The sequence below is a fragment of the Echinops telfairi genome, unplaced genomic scaffold (assembly GCF_000313985.2).
Source record: "Echinops telfairi isolate 266 unplaced genomic scaffold, ASM31398v2 ScPeMD7_6;HRSCAF=24_0, whole genome shotgun sequence".
In the NCBI taxonomy this organism is placed as follows: Eukaryota; Metazoa; Chordata; class Mammalia; order Afrosoricida; family Tenrecidae; genus Echinops; species Echinops telfairi.
In genome coordinates, this window is record NW_022103902.1 from 15,014,759 (window position 1) to 15,032,936 (window position 18,178).

Below are 18,178 nucleotides of genomic sequence, written 5' to 3' on the forward strand. Positions count from 1 at the left end.
TTATATGCCAATACAACTGCTGACAAAATTACTTAATTTTTTAAAGATTGAAAATATGGAAGGTGAAATGAGGGAAACGGAAAATAAAGTGAAAAAGTACAAAATACATGTAATTTCAATTACTTATCAGAGCGGAGATAGTGGGGGAGATGCATATCCTAAATTATACTGGATGAAACAGTTTCTGAATTGATGCAATGCAGCAGTCGTCCTGTTTAGATATACCAGGCAAGTACCGAGACACAGCCTAGTGAAATCCTAGAAAAAATTGACAGATATTGAAAGGAGTCACCGAGGAAAAAAATGCCTATTTGCTGGAATGAAACTAAGCTGATCCATGAGTTCTTAACAGCATCGATGAAAATTAAAGGAGAGCTATACACTTAAAGCCCTTCATTGAAATGTATTTAACACTACAACTTAGTGTAATAGTGACAGAATTATTACATTCTTAAAAATGTTGACATTTTATTAGCTTTAAGAAAACACTAAAACTAGAATGAACTGCTCCCACAAACTTGGAATTTAAATAGTCTTTCTTCTTCTTGTGTTTCTAATGAACCATTTGCTGTTTCCTATGTCCCACATGAAACTTAGCAGCTTCTTTTTAGAGATCCCATAGCCTTTAACTTAATTGTCTAAGAGCAGTGGGGCCTTACTCCAAGGTGGATTGGTTCTCTTCCAATGCCTGATGTAGATAAAAATGAAGTTTAGCCAATTTATACTATCCTCCAAATCCAAACCCATTGCTGCCAAGTGGCTCCAACTCATAGCAACTCTGCAGGACAGAGTGGGCCACCGCTCAGGGTTTCCAAGCATGTAAACCTTTATGGGAGCGACTGTCACATCTCCCTGTGCCCCTCTCCCTACCCCAGCCTGCCTCCCCCCCAGAGGCTGGTGTATTTGAACTGTTGACCTATTGTTAGCAGGCCCAGGCTTAACCACATAGCATCAGGGCTCCTGATACTACCTAGTGTCATTATTTCTGTGCTGTATTATATGTTACAGAAGAATTTGAACTTTAAAAAATGCCAAGGATATTTGTCCACAAAGAGAACACACTCTGATGAGTTCAGATCATTGCCTGACTACAGTGAGACCGCTCTTGTGGTCTCTTAATTGACCATCATAATCACCCAGGGAGCTAGGATTTAGATCCACCACCACCACCACCACCCTCAGCTGCAGAATTATCATCCCTCTTTCTCAGGGTGACTGCCGTCCTGTACTAGCTCTGAGCCACAGCTTGCAAACCACAGGAAATGCCAAACGTCTTATATCCGTTTCTTCCAGGGCAGTGACACCAGTTTGGTTTATACTTCTAGGCCAGACTCCTTAATGACGTTTACAGAAAAGGAAGTATCTTAAGGTCATTTTTGCCCCTCCTTAGTCACTAGGGTCTCCTTAGTTGCATTCCCGGAACTAACTCCCAAAGAGCGTGTCCTAACACATCTGACAGCCTCTCTTGTAAGGAAGAGGACAAAAACACAAAATCAGTCTCTGCAGGGATAGCCCTCTTGGACAAATTCAACTGAAATGTCCCACAGCCATTTCACCAAGGGGTTAAAAGTCTGGCTTGTATGAAAGGGCCACACCCTGTTTATTTTTAAATGGAGAAAATAAAATTGAAGGTGAATCACTCATCATTCTACACCTACTCTATCAGTCACTAAATTGGCCAGATAGCTCTGCACCCATGGTTGAAGTTATTTTTCAAGACCCAATTAGTTTAGGGACATAAAGAAAATCGTAAAAGTCATATTTTATAACAAATACTAAAAAATAATGTGGAGTCCCAGTTTCCAGTCTCATCTCTACTAAAATACCTTAAACATGTAGGGCAAACAATAATAAAATACTCTTGGTTAAAAAAACACCAATGTAGATAAAACCAAAACATCTGAAGTAAAAATGAAGCGTACCCTACGGGGTCCATCTCCCTTCCTCTGGACAGCCACTGTTGGCTGCTTTGTATTGATCTTCTGGAGCTAGGCTTATTTCCTGTAGTTTGCTATCACTTGGTCTTGGGGAAAGAAGTTTAGATGGCCCTATCACGTAAGCTTAGATGACTTACCTCAAAATGGGCAGTTTAACGCCCCCGCCCCACCCCCCCCCAGCCACTCTGAGGAGGAAGGATGAGGTTTTTGTTTGGGGTTTTTTTTTCTTCTTTTCCCCCACCCCCACCCCCACCCCCCGAAAGATGAGGTTTTTGAACTCAGACTGTTTCCAGTGTTCCCCACAGAGAAACGCAGTGGCAACGATGACTCCTTGTGCATGCATCCTCCATATTTGAGAGACTATTTCTTCCAGGATCATGTCCTAGAAATTTAATAAACCAGGCGAAGAATTGACATGATTTATGTTTTCATATATTGGATTCATCCCAACAAATTCCCGTTTTGTGGGTTTTTTTGGATAAAGTGAGCTGTGTGTTTTATGTCAACCGAGTATGTGAGAAGCTGAGAGCCCGTGCTCACCTGGGAAGGTCCCCCAACAGCACGGTTGTTCCCACACCGCGAATCTAAACCAACAAGGAGGTTAAAATCAAGAAAAGATGAGAATGTTGGGTTTTCAAAATGACATGAAGAAAGAATAAAATTAACTTTTTGTGCAGTCTTAACTGGTACATGGAACTGTGTCTATTTGTATGTGGATCTTTATCTCCTTAGGTATAATTTTATGTGGTGGTATTTTTAATATTCTAATTTCTCACATATTTTTAAATTCATATTTGTCATGAGTTGTATGTTCCCCAATGAAATGATTTTTTAAAATTCTTCTTTGTCACAATGACAATGCTTTAGAACAAAGCAATGCTTTAGAACAGGGGTGTCAACCTGGTGGCCTGCGGGCTGCGTGCCCCCCCCCAAGTAGTGTTTTGTGGCCCACGATGCTCTGAAATAAAATATAATGAGGGCATTGTGTGTAAGGTATTGCCTTGATCTCCCCTAAGTGCTATTTTCTTCATAACAATTTTTCTATTTTCATTTTATTTTAGAGCATTGTGGGCCACAAAAAAGTACCTCGGGGGCCGCATGCAGCCTGCGGGCCGGCAGTTTGACACTCCTGCTTTAGAACAAAAGAACTTCAAATTGATATTTACAGCACTGTCCTAAAATGCCTGGTTCCCTTGTTAATGTAAAAATGAATAAAGTAGACAAAGAAAAGGATGGGTCCCATTCACCTCTAGACATTTCTCAAAGAAAAACTCAAAATGTCAACCAAGAAGCCTGAGAGAAGTTGTGCGTTTCTTTTCTTTTTAATACAGTTCACCCCTCCTCCTTTTCCTCTTAAAAAAGTATTCCTGAGATGGTGTTGGCTTATAGAAGCTTAGGTTACAGCTGAGCTTAATGGGTTTTGAATTCTTCTATGCTGAGTAAGGTATTTCCTGTGGTCAAAAGATTTTTCTCAGTAGTGATGTCGAAAAGGAAATTTCCCAGGATGGATTTTCCAGTCTTAACTGAGATGGGCCCACACCCCAAAGGACAGCTACATCCCTTGCACTCAGCGTTTCCTCCGGCATGCATTCTTCTGAGGCTGCAAGGAGGGTGAACTGTAGCTGGAGGCTTTCCTATGTTGCCCACGGTCAAAGCGCTTCTCCAGTGTGACTCCTCGTATCATTGTCAAAGAAAAGCTGTCACCAAAGGCATTTCAGCATTATTTGAACGTAAACGTTGTGTTTTCCGGGTGGGTCCTCGTACGTCAGACAAAAGTGCAATGCTGGGCAAAGGCCCTTCCACGGCCATCGCACCCAGAGGGCTTCTCTTCCGTGTGACTCCTCGGGTGTTGAGTGAGGTAATAGTTATAGCAAAAGCCGTCCGTCCGCATCGAGTGTCCCTGCGCAACCTGGGTCACATGATTTTGGATAAAAGTAGAGTGGTGGGTAAAGGTCTTTGCACAGTCGCTCAACTCACAGGCCTTTTGTGTTAAGGAGAAGTCGTAGTGGAAAACGGGCTCTTGGTCTTTGCACTCAGAAGGGTTATCTCCGGAGTGGGTCACATTGTGCTGGACGAAAGCAGAGAGTGTGGTAGCTGCAGGTCCTTCCACAGTCCGGGGTTTCAGAGGACTGGATTGTGAATTATTGTTGCTATGAGATACGATCTACAGCTGAGGGTTGCCCCACTGTCTGTCCACTTAGACAACTTCTTCCGAACATGAACCTCGCTCGCGTACCAAACGAAGCCTTCCTCCTCCTCAAAGGCTTCCCCATGCTCACAGGGCTTCGCCTTACTGTTAGCTGAATGAGAAGGCAATTCTTGTTAAACACATTCCTGAAGAGCCCTCTGAGCCACATTTACAGAGAGCATCTCCCCGAAAGATTTGTTCCTGTAAAACCGGTGAGTGCAGACCCCCCAAACCTTCACGCTCAGACCCCATCTTCCTATGAAGGGTTTCATGGCGGGAGACTGTCACTGGCCTCAGGTGCCCTTTTGATATTTCTGACAGCCTTTCCTGATCCCTGACTTGCTCCAAACTAGAGAACACGTGGGTTCCCTGAGTTCGTCTTTCCTGGCGGCAGGCCCTGAGCCCTCCTAAGAGTTTAATCTCAGTTACTACGGAAGAAAATTCACAGGATGGTGGACCACTCACCACCAGAAGCTCTGTATCCATAAACTACAGTACAATTTCTGGGACTCAGACCTGGTGGAGGGAAAACCCTCATCTTCCAGGTGGATAGAATGTGGCTGGCTTTCTTTCTTTTCTCAGGGAGAACCATCAAACATGCATGTAAATGTGAGTGTAAACATGTATGCAAGGGATTTGGCTGTGCAGGATGTGGGGAGAACAAGGGTCCTATTTACTGTTGCCTCTTATGCACTGGCGCACGTGAATCCGTACCCATAACCTGGCCATGAAATTAGTCCAGCAAGCAGACTACACGATGAAGAAGCTATGGAAATTTAGGATCTTTTTATTTTTACTTTGTTGTTGATGGCCCTATAATTAATCAGATTACTTTGAAAGCATGCGTCTCCCAGGCCTTCACAAAGAGACGCTTTGCCACGTGTGTACAAGGAGGCGTGTGTACAAGGAGGCGTGTGTACAAGGAGGCGTGTGTACAAGGAGGCGTGTGTACAAGGAGGCATGCACGCGAATGGCTACAACAGTCAACACTTGGCGAGAGTCCAGGAAAGAGGTCGGATGAGATAAATTGGCTTGTTTCATGCAATCGTCCCTTATTCAGAGGGCTGCGAGTGCCCTCGTCCACTGCTGCCCAGCAGTGCCACACAGCTCTGGGACTGGAGAAAGTGGGAAGAGGGCACAATGCAGAGGAGGGTGACAGTGGTCTGAGCAGGACTGGTCTGGTGCCCAAACAGGAGCTTGGTATTTAAGTGATCCGGGGGCTGGGGGATACAGGGTGAATTTGAAGACCCTGACAAGTAGTGGCAGCCCCAACCCTAAACGAAGCCTGCTACCATCAAGTGACCTCCAGCTCCTAGTGGCCTTAGGGAACAGAGTAGAGCATCGGTCCCCTGGGCTTTCCAAGTCAGGAGTCCTTTAAAACACACCGAAGAACAGTCATTGAAGAACAGAATCAAGCTATTGTCCAAAGCAAAGCTAACGCAGTTCATAATGTTCTACATTATCACGGTCATAATGCAAATATGTAATTGTGATCTCCCCCCACACCCTGCCCCTTTTAAAGAAGCAGACCACCCCATATTTTTCCAGAGGTTCAAACCCCCTGGTTTTTCAATTAACAGCGGAAAGTTTCACTCTCGCACCATCAAAACACAAACAGAAAGCAATCTCATTGCATCAGGTCAATGCCAATTCATAGCAGCCTATAGGACAGGGTAGAACTGCACTTGGGGGCCCCCAGACTGTAACTCAGAGGGGTCGAAAAGCTCATCTTTCTCACAAGGACCACAAGGCGTTTTGAACTCCTGGTCTTGGGGTTAGCGGCCAATTAGTAACTGCTATATGCCACCAGGGCTCCTTTTAAGAAGTGGACGCAGGCGCCATGGACATGGATGCCCTGAATTCTGGGACTTACAGCTTCTGTGATCTTTCTGGAGCGGTGTAGAACGCTGTCTTGAGAATGGGACCAGTTTCCGTGCTAATGACGCGCATGTTTCAGATCTCCCAGGGTCATGACCTGGCAGGTTGGCTTTCTGAGAATATTTATAATCCATTCTGGTTTCCTGCTTTCTGTGCTGGCCAGAATCTCCAACCACAATGGGGAAGAACAGGGGGAGAGTGGGTGACCGTTTTGTTTGCTGGAGTTTAAAGGAAATACTGACAACGCTTCACCATTGAGAAGGTGTGTACACCATCTTGAAATACTATGGAGCAGTGCTGCTCTGGACACTTGAGCTTCACTGTCCGCAATGACCTCGAGGCTGCTAACCTCGAGGAGAGTGCAATCCATCGTCTTCATTTTAAGAGTGAAAAAGATGAACAATTAAATGCCTGCGTCATACCCATGACAATGTTGGCAATTAGGAAATGAGTTCGTTTTCTGAGTTCTCACAATAGCCTTTTTTTCCCAATGAACTGGTCTTTCAGCATATTTTATATACATTTCCAAAAGAATAAAGACTTTGTTGTTTGAACCAACAGCAGCAGTACTTTAAGGAAGCCTGAGTAGCTCAGCAGGAAGGTAGTAAATTAGATCATGTCAATAGCTAACCCTACTTTCTGGGACTTCTCACAGGACTCTTGTGTCAGCCGGGGTGGCTTCAGTGACTTGACCGTCCTGAGGTGTTGGGCTCCGATCATGGGTAGCATGCCCACCAGCCATCACTGCTCTGAATCCCCTTATAAGCAAGAACGTAGATCCTTTATGTAATATGACACCTGCCTGTGCATTTAGCAACATTTCTCTGAAGCCAGGGACACCCTCCTAGAGACTAATTTATAAATGACTGCTAGATATGACCCTCCGGCTTTCGTCCGTGCACCGAGGCCTCCGGGATACATCTTTTTGATCAGCATGAATGCTTCTCCTGATGGCCAAGACTAGGTTTGTTCCCTACCACCTACAACAAAGGGAACCCTGGTCGTCTAGTGGTTACCCAAAGGGCTGTGATCCACAAGATCAGCAGTTTGAAGCCACCAGCAGTTCTCAGGAGAACGGTGGGGTTTTCTGCTTTGGTAAACAGTTGGTTTCAAAAACCCCGGGGCAGCTCTAGCTTATCTTAAAGACTCGCTATGAGTCAGCATCGACCAGGTGGCAGTGAGTGAGTTTTGAGAGTAGGAAATACTGTTCTGATGTGGTGAATGAGTAAATGCCAATCTAAATTAGATTTATAACGCTCAGAAGATGTTTTAAACCCTTTTGGCTGACTAAAAAAAAAAAAAAAAAGGTGACCCAGATAAGAGAATGGCCAGTCTCTGCTCCTTACCCCCCATAGAAAGAATGCTTTCACCACAGCTCACTACCTCAAACAGTATGAAGCGGAACAAACAAAAATAGCAACCACCAGGAGACCCACTACGCTCATCCAGTAGGCTTTTGTTCTGGGATCATCGCATCTCCCTGGATGGGGGTCAGCTCTCTCATTGCTAAAGCAGGTCCCTCCTCTCGCTGCCCTTCTAGCTATGGGCCAACTTGCCAGATTTTGCTCGTGGGAGCTGCCTGGGGCCCTGGAGCTGCTCAACACTTGCTCTTGGCTATCCAACTAGGAATGGAAATTCCTGTTCAGGTGGATTCTGAAGCGCCATTCCTCATTCTGTGATTTCTTGACTGCTGGTTTCAGAAGCATCGACTTTGGATCCAAGGACAATGAAATCCTTGATGACTTCCATCTTTTCGTCATTTATCATGCTGTCGATTGGTCCACATCAGTAGATCCCCTAAATCGACAAAGTAGAGTTCAGACTTTTAATAAATATGTTTCATAAGACATTCAAGGTGACTCATGACCTAGGGCCTGCCTGCGTAGTCAGCTCCTTCCTCTTCATTTAATCTTGCACTTCACGCATCTCTCATCAGAAGTTAATCGTTGTTTTCTTGTTGGTTTGGGGTTGGGAGGTCGGGTATTAGCAAACATCTTTCTGTTCCAATAGGCTACTCTTTTCCTGGTCATTTTCTTAGAGAGAGCAGGGTTTCCTTGGGGATTCCCGGTGGCTCAAGGGTTACGAGGTCAGCTACTAACCACAGGGCCAGCTGCTCAAAAGCACCAGTCAGTTCATGGAAGATAAGTCCTGGATGCTTATTCCCATCAAGATTAAACAAACAGCTACATAAAGACAAGCCCACTATCATTGACCCCAGAGAACAGAGCAGCATTGCCTAATAGGGTTTCCATGGCTGTCACCTTGGAATAGACTGTCCACTTTTGAGGGTGCCTTAGCCAAAGAAAACCTAATAAAGAGCAACAGAATATTTTTGGATGTAGTGCTGAAAATGAGCACTCAAAATACAACTGGGGAAGAGCTGCCTTCTCAAAGTCAAGTCAATCTTATGACATAGATAAGGCTTTCAGGACCTTGATTTGCTGCTGTAGCACAACTCAAAATGTGGAGAAACAATTGCTAATATCTGTTAATAAATGGAACATGGAATGTATAAAGTATGAATCTGGGAAAACTGGACATAATAAAAAATGAAATTGAATGCATACAAACCATTACCTTAGGCATTAGGAACTGAAATGGACTGACATTAACGATTTTGAGTCAGACACTCAAATGACTTACTATACCAGGAATGTCAGATTCAAGAGGAATTGTGTCACGTTCATTGTCTAAAAAGAACATTTCAAGATGTTTCTTGAAGTACAGTGCTGTCTGATAAAATAATATTTCTATGCCTCAAGTAAGTCTAGTGAATACAACTAATATTCAAATGTATGCACCAACCACTAAAGCTAGTGTTGAAGAAATTGAGGAATTCGACCAACTTGTTCAGCCTGAAGTTAATTAAACATGCAATTAAAATGCATTTATAATTATTGGTGATTGAATGTGAAACTTAGAAATAGAAAAAAAAAACGCATTCACTGTCATTGATTTAATTCTGACTTATAATAACCCCCTACAGGTCAGGGTAGAACCACCTCCATGGGTTTCTGAGACTATAACTCTTTATGGGAGTAGAAAGCCTCATCTTCATCTCTCAGAGCAGTTGGTGGTTTTGAACTGCTGACTTTGTGGTTCATAGTCCAACTTGTAAGCACTACAGTAGTTGGAAAATAGAGTCTTGGTTATAATAATTGAACTGGTGATCTAGTGGTATAATTTTGCAGGATGACTTCTTCATTGCAAATGACTTTTTATCAACAGCATAAGTAACGACCATCCACATCGACTTCATCAGATGAAATACATAGGAATCAAACTGACTGCATCTGGCTCACTATCAGGAGTCAAAACAAAGCCAGGAGCTGTGTGTGGAACAGACCATCAATTGGTCATTTGTAAGTTGAGGTTGAAGCTGAAGAAAATTCAAACAAGTCCATGAAGGCCCAAGGACAACCTTGAGTGTATCCCACCTCAATTTCGAGAACATCTGAACAACAGATTCGGTGCATTGAACACTAATGACAGATGATGAACACTCAAAGCCAAAGACCACTAAAAAGATAAGAAAGAAAGAAAAGATCAAAGTAGGTGTCAAAACAGATTCTCTAACTTGCCCTTGAGTGTAGAGTAGTGAAAAAAGATGGGAAAAATGATGAAGTAAAAGAAAATTCCAAAGGGCAGTTCAAAGAAGACAAAATATTACAATGAAATGGGCAGAGGCTTGGAGATAGAAAACCAAAAAGGAGGAACACCTTCAGTGTATCTCAAGATTAAAGAATTAAAGATAAAATTCAAGCCTCCAGTTAACAATACTGAAGAATCCCATGAGCAAAATGTGGAATGAGCCAGGAAGTACCAAAAGAATATGGGAGAAATACAGTCACTCCACCATTTCAAGAGGTGTAACATATGATTGAGCAGTGGTGGTAATGAAGGAAGAATTCCAAGCTGTACAGAAAGCATTACAGAAAAACAAGACTCTAAGAATTAGCGAAGTGCAGTTGAAAGTTTCAACCCACCGATGAAGCACCGAATCACTCACTCACCTAGGCCCAGACATTTGGAAGAGAGCTGCTTGGCCCACCGACCGGAAGAAATGAGAGTCAACAGAAAACAGAAATTACTGAACAGTATCTTTAATATCGCACGCAAGGAAAGGTTAGCAGAAGATCAGTAAAACACAGTTGCAGCACTACATCCATAGGGAGTTACCAGAAATTCAAGGGAGATTCAGAAGACGATGTGGAATGAGGGATATTATGACAGGAAGAGAGTGCATCAGAGATCCCTGCGTGGAGCAACAGAGGCAGACCATGAGAAAGAGCAGCCGGTTTCTCAGCTCATGAAATGAGTAAGGCTTTGTTCCTTTGGGCAGTCGGCTGGCTTGTGGAGCAGGGTGACTTTTAGGTATTTACCAGTGCTAAAGGAGCTTTGTAACACTTGCCAGAGGAGGACAGAGCCAAGGGGCTTCTTGACTGAGAGGCCCAAGGCCAGGAAGAGACGGGCCTATGGGCATGGCTGACAAGAAGTGCTGCTGCAGACGAAACGGTATTCTTTGTATTTATGAGCCTGACCTGTAACTGGTTAGCTTTCCTAAGGAGCCCTCATTGTGAGTATCGTCTTTGGTGTTTGAGTTCTGTGTGGCCATGCCTAAGATTCTTGAGCCCAGCAGAGAGGGTGAGTGCTGGCTTCGGAAGAGGGAAAAGAAGGCTGGAGGATGTCTGACCTCTGCCTCAGCCTTGGGTTGACGTGGAGTTGGATTCTCCTTCCCTTCGTGGAGCTAGAGCAGGTCCGACACGACGCCCAACCTATGTGGTTCAACCAGGGTCGTTCAGTCATTTTGTTTCCATAAACTCCATATTTAAGAAAGATCCCAGGATTAAAAAAAAAGATGATTATTATAATTTTTAAAGATTTGGGCAGCCAGGAGTATTTTTTAGCTAGATCAAATTAACAATTTTGCAGGAGCTTCTGCTTTAACTTGGGTGCTTTGGTTAGGAATGTGGGTTTTCAGTTGTTTTGTTTGTTTGTTCCAAGTAACGCCAAAAAAAAATCCTCTGATTTTTGCTGGAGAGGGAAAGAAGGAAAAATAGTCTCTTAGAGGAGAGCTGGAGAGGACACCACCCCTTTTAGACAAACAGGTGGAGGCAAGGAACTTTTGCCCCCAGAAAGCAGCAGGACTCAGTGCAGCTCACAAGACTTACTGCTGTTGCCTTTCTCTGGAGACCCCAGTCCTCCTGCCAGATGAACTTGAAGTGACTGAGACCATCAGGCCTCTTGGTAAAGGCCACCAGCAGCACCCAAATCTATAGATCTACAGGCAAGAGGTTACATGCCTAAAACTCTGCTCCCAACCCTGGCAGGAACCTTTGGGTGCAGGAGCGGGGAAATATCACTCAGACTCTCAGCCCTCACAGAAAAGCCAGTCGCTGCGGAAAAGAAAAACCACAGACTGTGTTTAGAGGGCTGTCTTATAATTCCAATGCTGGTGATCGTGAAATTTAATTACACAATCATCAGCGCTCGGCCTTAACTCGGGAAAAGATAAGGGGATTGGTTATGAATTGAAGAGATGTTTCACGATGAAGGGATGTAGGATGGGGTGATTTTTAAAACGAAATTGGCTATTAATGATTCATTAACACCAATAAGAGTTAAGTTACTAACTGAAAGGTCAGCAGTCTGATGCTACCAGCTGCTCAATGATAGAATCGTGTGGCTGTTTTCTTTCGTAAAGATCAGAGTCTTGGAAAGCAGATGGAGTTCTGCTCTGTCCTATGGGGTCGATATGAGCTGTAACCGACTGGACAGCACCCAGCAGCAGCAGCAGCAGCAGCATAGTTACCTCTCAACGTACAATCATGTCGTGATGCTACATGTGCTGAGACCTTTACATTTTCAGTTGTCCTCCATCTGCACATAAAATTCACACACCGTACAATTTAATAGTTCAACCACATCAAGAAGAGTTATGCAATAATTGCCACAATCAGTTTTAGCACATTTTCTTCATTCTTGTACTCACTCTTATTAGCTCCCATTTCCCCCAACCTCCTCTATCATAACCCCAAAGTGCCATGAATCCAGTTACTGTCTCTATAGATTTACCAATCCTGAGTTTTATAGGCAGAAAAACATTAAAAACGAACAGAAAGCTAACAAGAATAACTAAGTAAAACAAAAACCTCAAGTGAAAAGAAAACAGAAAATATTAAAAACTAGAACAAATTTAAAGGAATCATAAGGAAGATAAAATGATAGGGTGCTAAATTTTAACCTAACTGGCTCTTCAGCAATCCACTTTTCAACGCATTCGCGCGTTAACAAGGCTGTTCGCATCGCTCGTCCATGGTCAGAGAGGATTCATCAGAGCTTCATCCAAGTGTTTCCCTTTCTCATTAGTATTATTGTTAAATGGAAACATCTTTAAAGTGTTTAAAGGTCTAAAGGAGATCAAATAATAAGCTATTCCATCTTGACCTAACTATATCTGCTGTAATCAACTTTACCATGCTCTCCATCTGATAACAGAGCTGTTCACATCCTTCAACCATGATCAGAGGGAATTCACCAGAGGTTAAATTATGCATGTATGAACTCTACAAATGAATTTTGGGCTTCCACTGTCATCCATAGCCTTTTAAAAACCTGGTGTTCACAGTTTGAGCTCTGACCCCATTCCCTCCTTTAGATTTGGATTATAGTACTTACAGTTCCTGGACCACACAGGCTAGTGTGCTTCTTTTATGTGAACTTAGTTGATGCCTCATTTAGATGGCTGCTTGTTTGGAAACAAGCCTTTAAGACCCCAGACACTATTCTCTCTGATAGCCAGGCACCATCTAGTTTCTTCACCACACTTTGCTTTAGCACCTTCAGTGATACCTTCAGTGATCTCTTCATGATGTTGAGCATCAGGCAGGGCAGTCATGTCATAGGAACAATGTTTTCTTAGAATGGGGCTTGAATGAAGAGCAAGCCTATGGCAGTTACATAATCTTCTGTCAACTTGCAAAGGGGTGGAGTCTAGCCTGTCAATCAGGTCATAGCCAATGAGACCTCTGTGTGGGCACGGCCTTCACCTGAGGATTCTGGGAACTCCTATCTTTCTTCCTTGAGGTGGGACACATGCTCTCTCTGCTTCATCTTCCTGTTGACAAGACACATGAGCTATGCTGATGGTACTAGAGCCCTAGAGCTGGATGCTTCCACCACCACTGTATCCCTAAGACTTTCCACCAACTAGCCTGTGATCTTCCTGCATTTAGCGTCATTGTATGTGTTGTGTGAGTCTGAAGAGGAATTTATAGACTGGTATCAGATATATGGACTAATATCAGACTTATGGACATGATCTGAACTGGGCTGGGATGTTTTCTCAGTATACAATTACTCTTTGATATAAAGTTCTCCCTTATACATATGAGTCTCCCTGGATTTGTTTCTCTAGTCTACCCAGGCTTACACAAAGCCCCAAATCTACTCATGCCTCTATGGTTATATGTGTCTCTGGTTCACCTTAGAGGCATCATTGTCATTTTATGTTAGAGAACATTATCAGTCATCTCCCTGGGCATCACTTCCACTGCTATCAAGTCAATGCTGACTCATAGCCACAGCCTAGGAGCCTGAAAATTTTCCCAAGAGGAGAAAGCCTCGTCCTTCCTCTGCAGAGCTGGCTGGGGGTCTTGAACTTCTGACCTTTCTGTTAGCAGCCCGATGTGTAATCACCACACATTGATAGTGTCATTCGTTTAGCCAATGGTATAGAATTTAAAACAACATTGAGAAAAAGAATTTTTACAAGGATAGGCCAGCTATGAACTGCAGTAAGTGAATTGTTGACTTGGACACATTAAACTCTTAAGTGATGGGACACTATTTACACAAACAACCGGGGTTGATGATAGGGAAAATTCTTCCAATCATATTCATTCACAGCAGCAGAGCCACGCCTACCAGATGTCATAATGAAGCAAGGAGGGCATTAAAACAGGAAGAATCTGGTAGCTCCAGCCATCTATTCATTTGGGCACCCTCAAAGCAAGAGATTTGAATCAAAGTCCAATGTCAGTCAATTCTTTTTTTTTTATCCTTTTATTAGGGGCTCATACAATTCTTATCAAAATTCATACATACATCAATTGTGTAAAGCACATCTGTACATTCATTGCCCTCATCATTCTCAAAACATTTGCTCTCCACCTAAGCCCCTGGCATCAGCTCCTCATTTTTTCCCCTCCCTCCCCGCTTCCCCTCCCTGAAGAACCCTTGATAATTTATAAATTATTATTTTGTCATATCTTGCATATCCGATGTCTTCCTTCACCCACTTTTCTGTTGTCCATCCCCCCAGAGAGGAGGTCACATGTAGATTCTTGTAATTGGTTCCCCCTTTCCAACCCACCCTCCGTCTACCCTCCCAGTATCGCCACTCACACCACTGGTCCTGAAGGGATCATCTGCCCTGGATTCCCTGAGCCATGAGGTGTCGAAGGGATCAGGTATCAGGCATCATCAGAACAAAAAAAATCTCATCACAGTGAATGAGTGGGCGGAGTGCGGAGTGGAGACCCAAAGGCCATTTGTAGACCGCTGGACATCTCCTAACAGAAGGGTCTTGGGGAGGAGACGAGCCAGTCTGGGTGTGATGTAGCAACGATGAAACATATACTATCCTCTAGTTCCTAAATGCTTCCTCCTGCCCCACTATCCTGATCCCAATATCAGTCAATTCTATAGCCATGGGTTCAGAGTCATCTGCCTCTTCTCACACGAGGGAGTTTCAGCGCTAAGTCCATGGACCACAGGTGAGTTTGAGGTAACGCCCAGTTCATGCAGTGGGGTTTCCACGCCGAGTCCTTCTGTGTGATGCATGAAGAAGGAGAAGGGAGTATAGTTTAGACGTTACAGATGAAAGTACTGCGTTCCAGAAATCGGCTTCAAAGTGGCAGGGTCAGTCCGAGAACGTAAGTCTCCTAGATGAAGTCCGATGGCAGGAGCTTGCTGTAATACTCGAGGAAACATCCTCTGGGCTACAGAAGGGGATGGGCTACCCCGGAGATGGAAACAGAGCCCAAGCCAAGGACAACGAACCAAGTGGGGACATTTATGCTACTGCCTGAGTGTCCCAGGGCTCCTCTTTAGACAAGACATCGACTGATTAATTTAATAATTCAAATGTTACTCCTTTTTACCCCTACCTGTGGGTCCAGGTTTCCTGCCTGCTGAGAACCCTCCACAGCTACTTCTTAGAGCCCTCGATAGGGGTGTGGTAGACTCTCCATGCCAATAAAATCATGCCTCTTTCAGGACACTGGCTAATGTAGGACAGCATGCTTTCCTCCATGGAAAAGGAGCGTTCTCTCTTTTTGAGTGACAAGCTCAGTTATAAGACGGTTGCAAAAAAGAGGTCGAGGAATGGATCTTTCAGCTTTCATTTACAAATCTGTCTCCCACTAGGATCCAGGATCCAGATTGTATCTGAAAGATGGGAGGTAGGAGTGATCCACATGGCAGGTGCTATTCAGGGGGCGACAGGAGTGGAGTTTTGCAGGACTGCAGCTTTGTTCCTCAGACTTCCTGCTGGTTTCTCTTGGGGAGCCGCCTTTTGTGGGCTTCTCAGTCCCTGCTGGGAAAAGGTTTCTGGGGGGCTGCCCATTTATCAGACTTATCTCAAGTTCTATTTTGACAACACAAACGAAGTGGGGATGGGAGGAAGGTGAGAGGCAGGCAGGTTACAAAATGGCAGCTCTGAGGCCCAGGAGTAGAGGTTTGGGATCAAGTAGGAACCTAAGTACAATGAGGATTCCTGGTGGCATTAGGCACTGGGCTGGCCCAGCAGCTGCTCTGTGGCTTCCCTGAAGGTGGAGAGCCCTGGAATTCTGTGCAGGGGTCGCTGTGCATCGTAATCTACTCCATGGCCGGACGTTGTTTTCTTCTAAATTTAAGTAAAATAACAGAAAAAGCATAGCGCAGGGATTACAAATACCTCCTGGAACAAACTGCTGAAATGGGATGGGGATAGACACCTAAACGAGTCAGAAGGAGCAGCCACAAAGCCAGGTGGGGGTGTGTGGACTAGACAGACCTCTGATGCTCAGGGCCGTTGGAGCATAAATAGCCCAGGAGGGAGACTTCAAAGAACCTATCAAGATTGCCTGACAGTTCTGGAAGCGCATGATCCAAATCAGGGTCTTGGCCATGTTCACCCCAACTCGAGCGGCTCTCCTAATTTCTGGTGATGACTCGTCCACTTTGGCTTTCCTTGGGATCCTTGGCCTTTTTTGGGCATGTCTTCCGTGTGTGTGTGTGTGTGTGTGTGTGTGTGTGTGTGTGTGTTTCTGTATCGATTCTGCTCTTTTTCAGAACTCAGAAGTGGTTAGGGTTAGGATTCACCTTCCTCTAGCATAACAAGAAAACCTGTGTATTTCCAAGCAGGATCACATCCATAAGTACAGGGTCAAAAGAGCAATATATGTCCTTGAGGGCACATCATCCAAGTAGTAATAAGCCAAATCCAAAATCACTGCTATTGGGTCAATGCTAACTCATAGTGGACCCCCCACCCTCACCCATGGGTTTCCAAGACTGTAACTGTTTATGGGAGTAGAGAGGTAGAAAGTCCAGTCTTTCTCCTATGGAGCTGCTGGTGATTTTGAACTGCTGACCATGCAGATTGCCACCCAATTTGCAACCACTCCACCACCAAGGCTCCAATTACTAATAGGCCTGACTGGGAAAGAATCTGAGGAATTGATGAGATGAGAGCGTCTATAAAACGCTCACTGCCCATCGAGTCAAGGTTGACTCATAGTTACCTGTGGGTTTCTGAGACTAATTAATTATGGGCGTAGAAAGCCTGGTCTTTCTCCTGAGATGGTGGTTTTGAACTTCCGATTATGTGGACGATGGCCCAACCTGTAACTAGGACACCACCGGGGCTCCTGGAGAGTATACAGCGCTTGGAAAAGACCATTCGACTCTTAAGACTCTGAGCCACGTCCCCTAGCCCTGGAGAAGGCAGGGGTGAAGAAGGACACCAGCACTTATCAAGCTGTTACCATCAGGATCAAGATTGACGTGAGGCGGGAAACGGTGGCTTGTGTAGCTAAACTGTGACTAGCTTTGTGGCCCTTTAAAACAATGACTATATGTTCTTGGGCATTTCTAATCTTAAGGAAGTGTGGGGGTGGGGCTGGGAGGGTATCCACGTTTCCTCCCTTGAATTTGGGTCCATGCTTCCTCCCTTTTGACTGCCTGGAACCAGGCAGGAGTGGTAGTATGTGACTGCCAAGGACAGGTCGTTAAAGGCGCTGGTGGTTCTGTTGAGACCCCAACATGGCCAGGATGGAGACGCCCTAGAGTTTCCCTGGAGTCTGGAGCTGAGCTCAACCTTCTGGCCATCTCCATGGAGACAGCAGACTGGACTGACACCAGTCTGGATCCTCCAAAGCAGCCCGCCCCCCCGCCCCCTTCCAAAGGAGTCCCACTAACATCCACTGGCTTGAGAAGCAGACCTGGTGACCTTGGGACCTACAGAAATCGCTTTGGGAAGTCCCTTGAGTTTGGGGCTGGTTTATTTTGCAGAGATGGGATGCAGAGCAGGGGCCCTGGTGGTGTAGTGGGGTGTGAGTTGCTCTCCAAACCACAAGGCCATCCCTCAGCTACTCCCTGGAGCAAGAGGAAGCGTTCCGCTCCTGTAAAGAAAGAGCTGGAGTCTCGGAAACCCACAGGACAGTTCTTCTCTGTCCTAGGGGGCCAGGATGAGTCAGAATTGACTCAACAGAGGTTACGTTTTTTTAATGTTTGGGTTTGGGAAGTAGAACAAGCCGGAACTTCTCATGTTCTTATTGTCTAGTTGCTATGGAGTGGACGTGGATCATCAGGCCTCTCTTCCCAGGCGCCTCTGGAGGGACTCGAACCTCCAACTTTGTGATTAGCAACCCAGAACCCACATCGAAGTTTCTCTTCCTCGGGTGCATTTCGGGCTAGATCCCCATGGTCTGTTCAGGGTGGATAGCAGTCAGAAAACATCAGGAATGAGTGTTGCCAGAGAAAAAGGATCGGGGTTTAAGGCCCAAGTCCACAGTTAAAACTTGAGTAACTTTTAAACAGAGGCTTAAAAACATGTTCTTTCCGGAGTTGCCTAGGCTTGGTCTTGTGTGTACACAATTCAACTCTCGATAGCTAGTTTACGGCTCTGCCC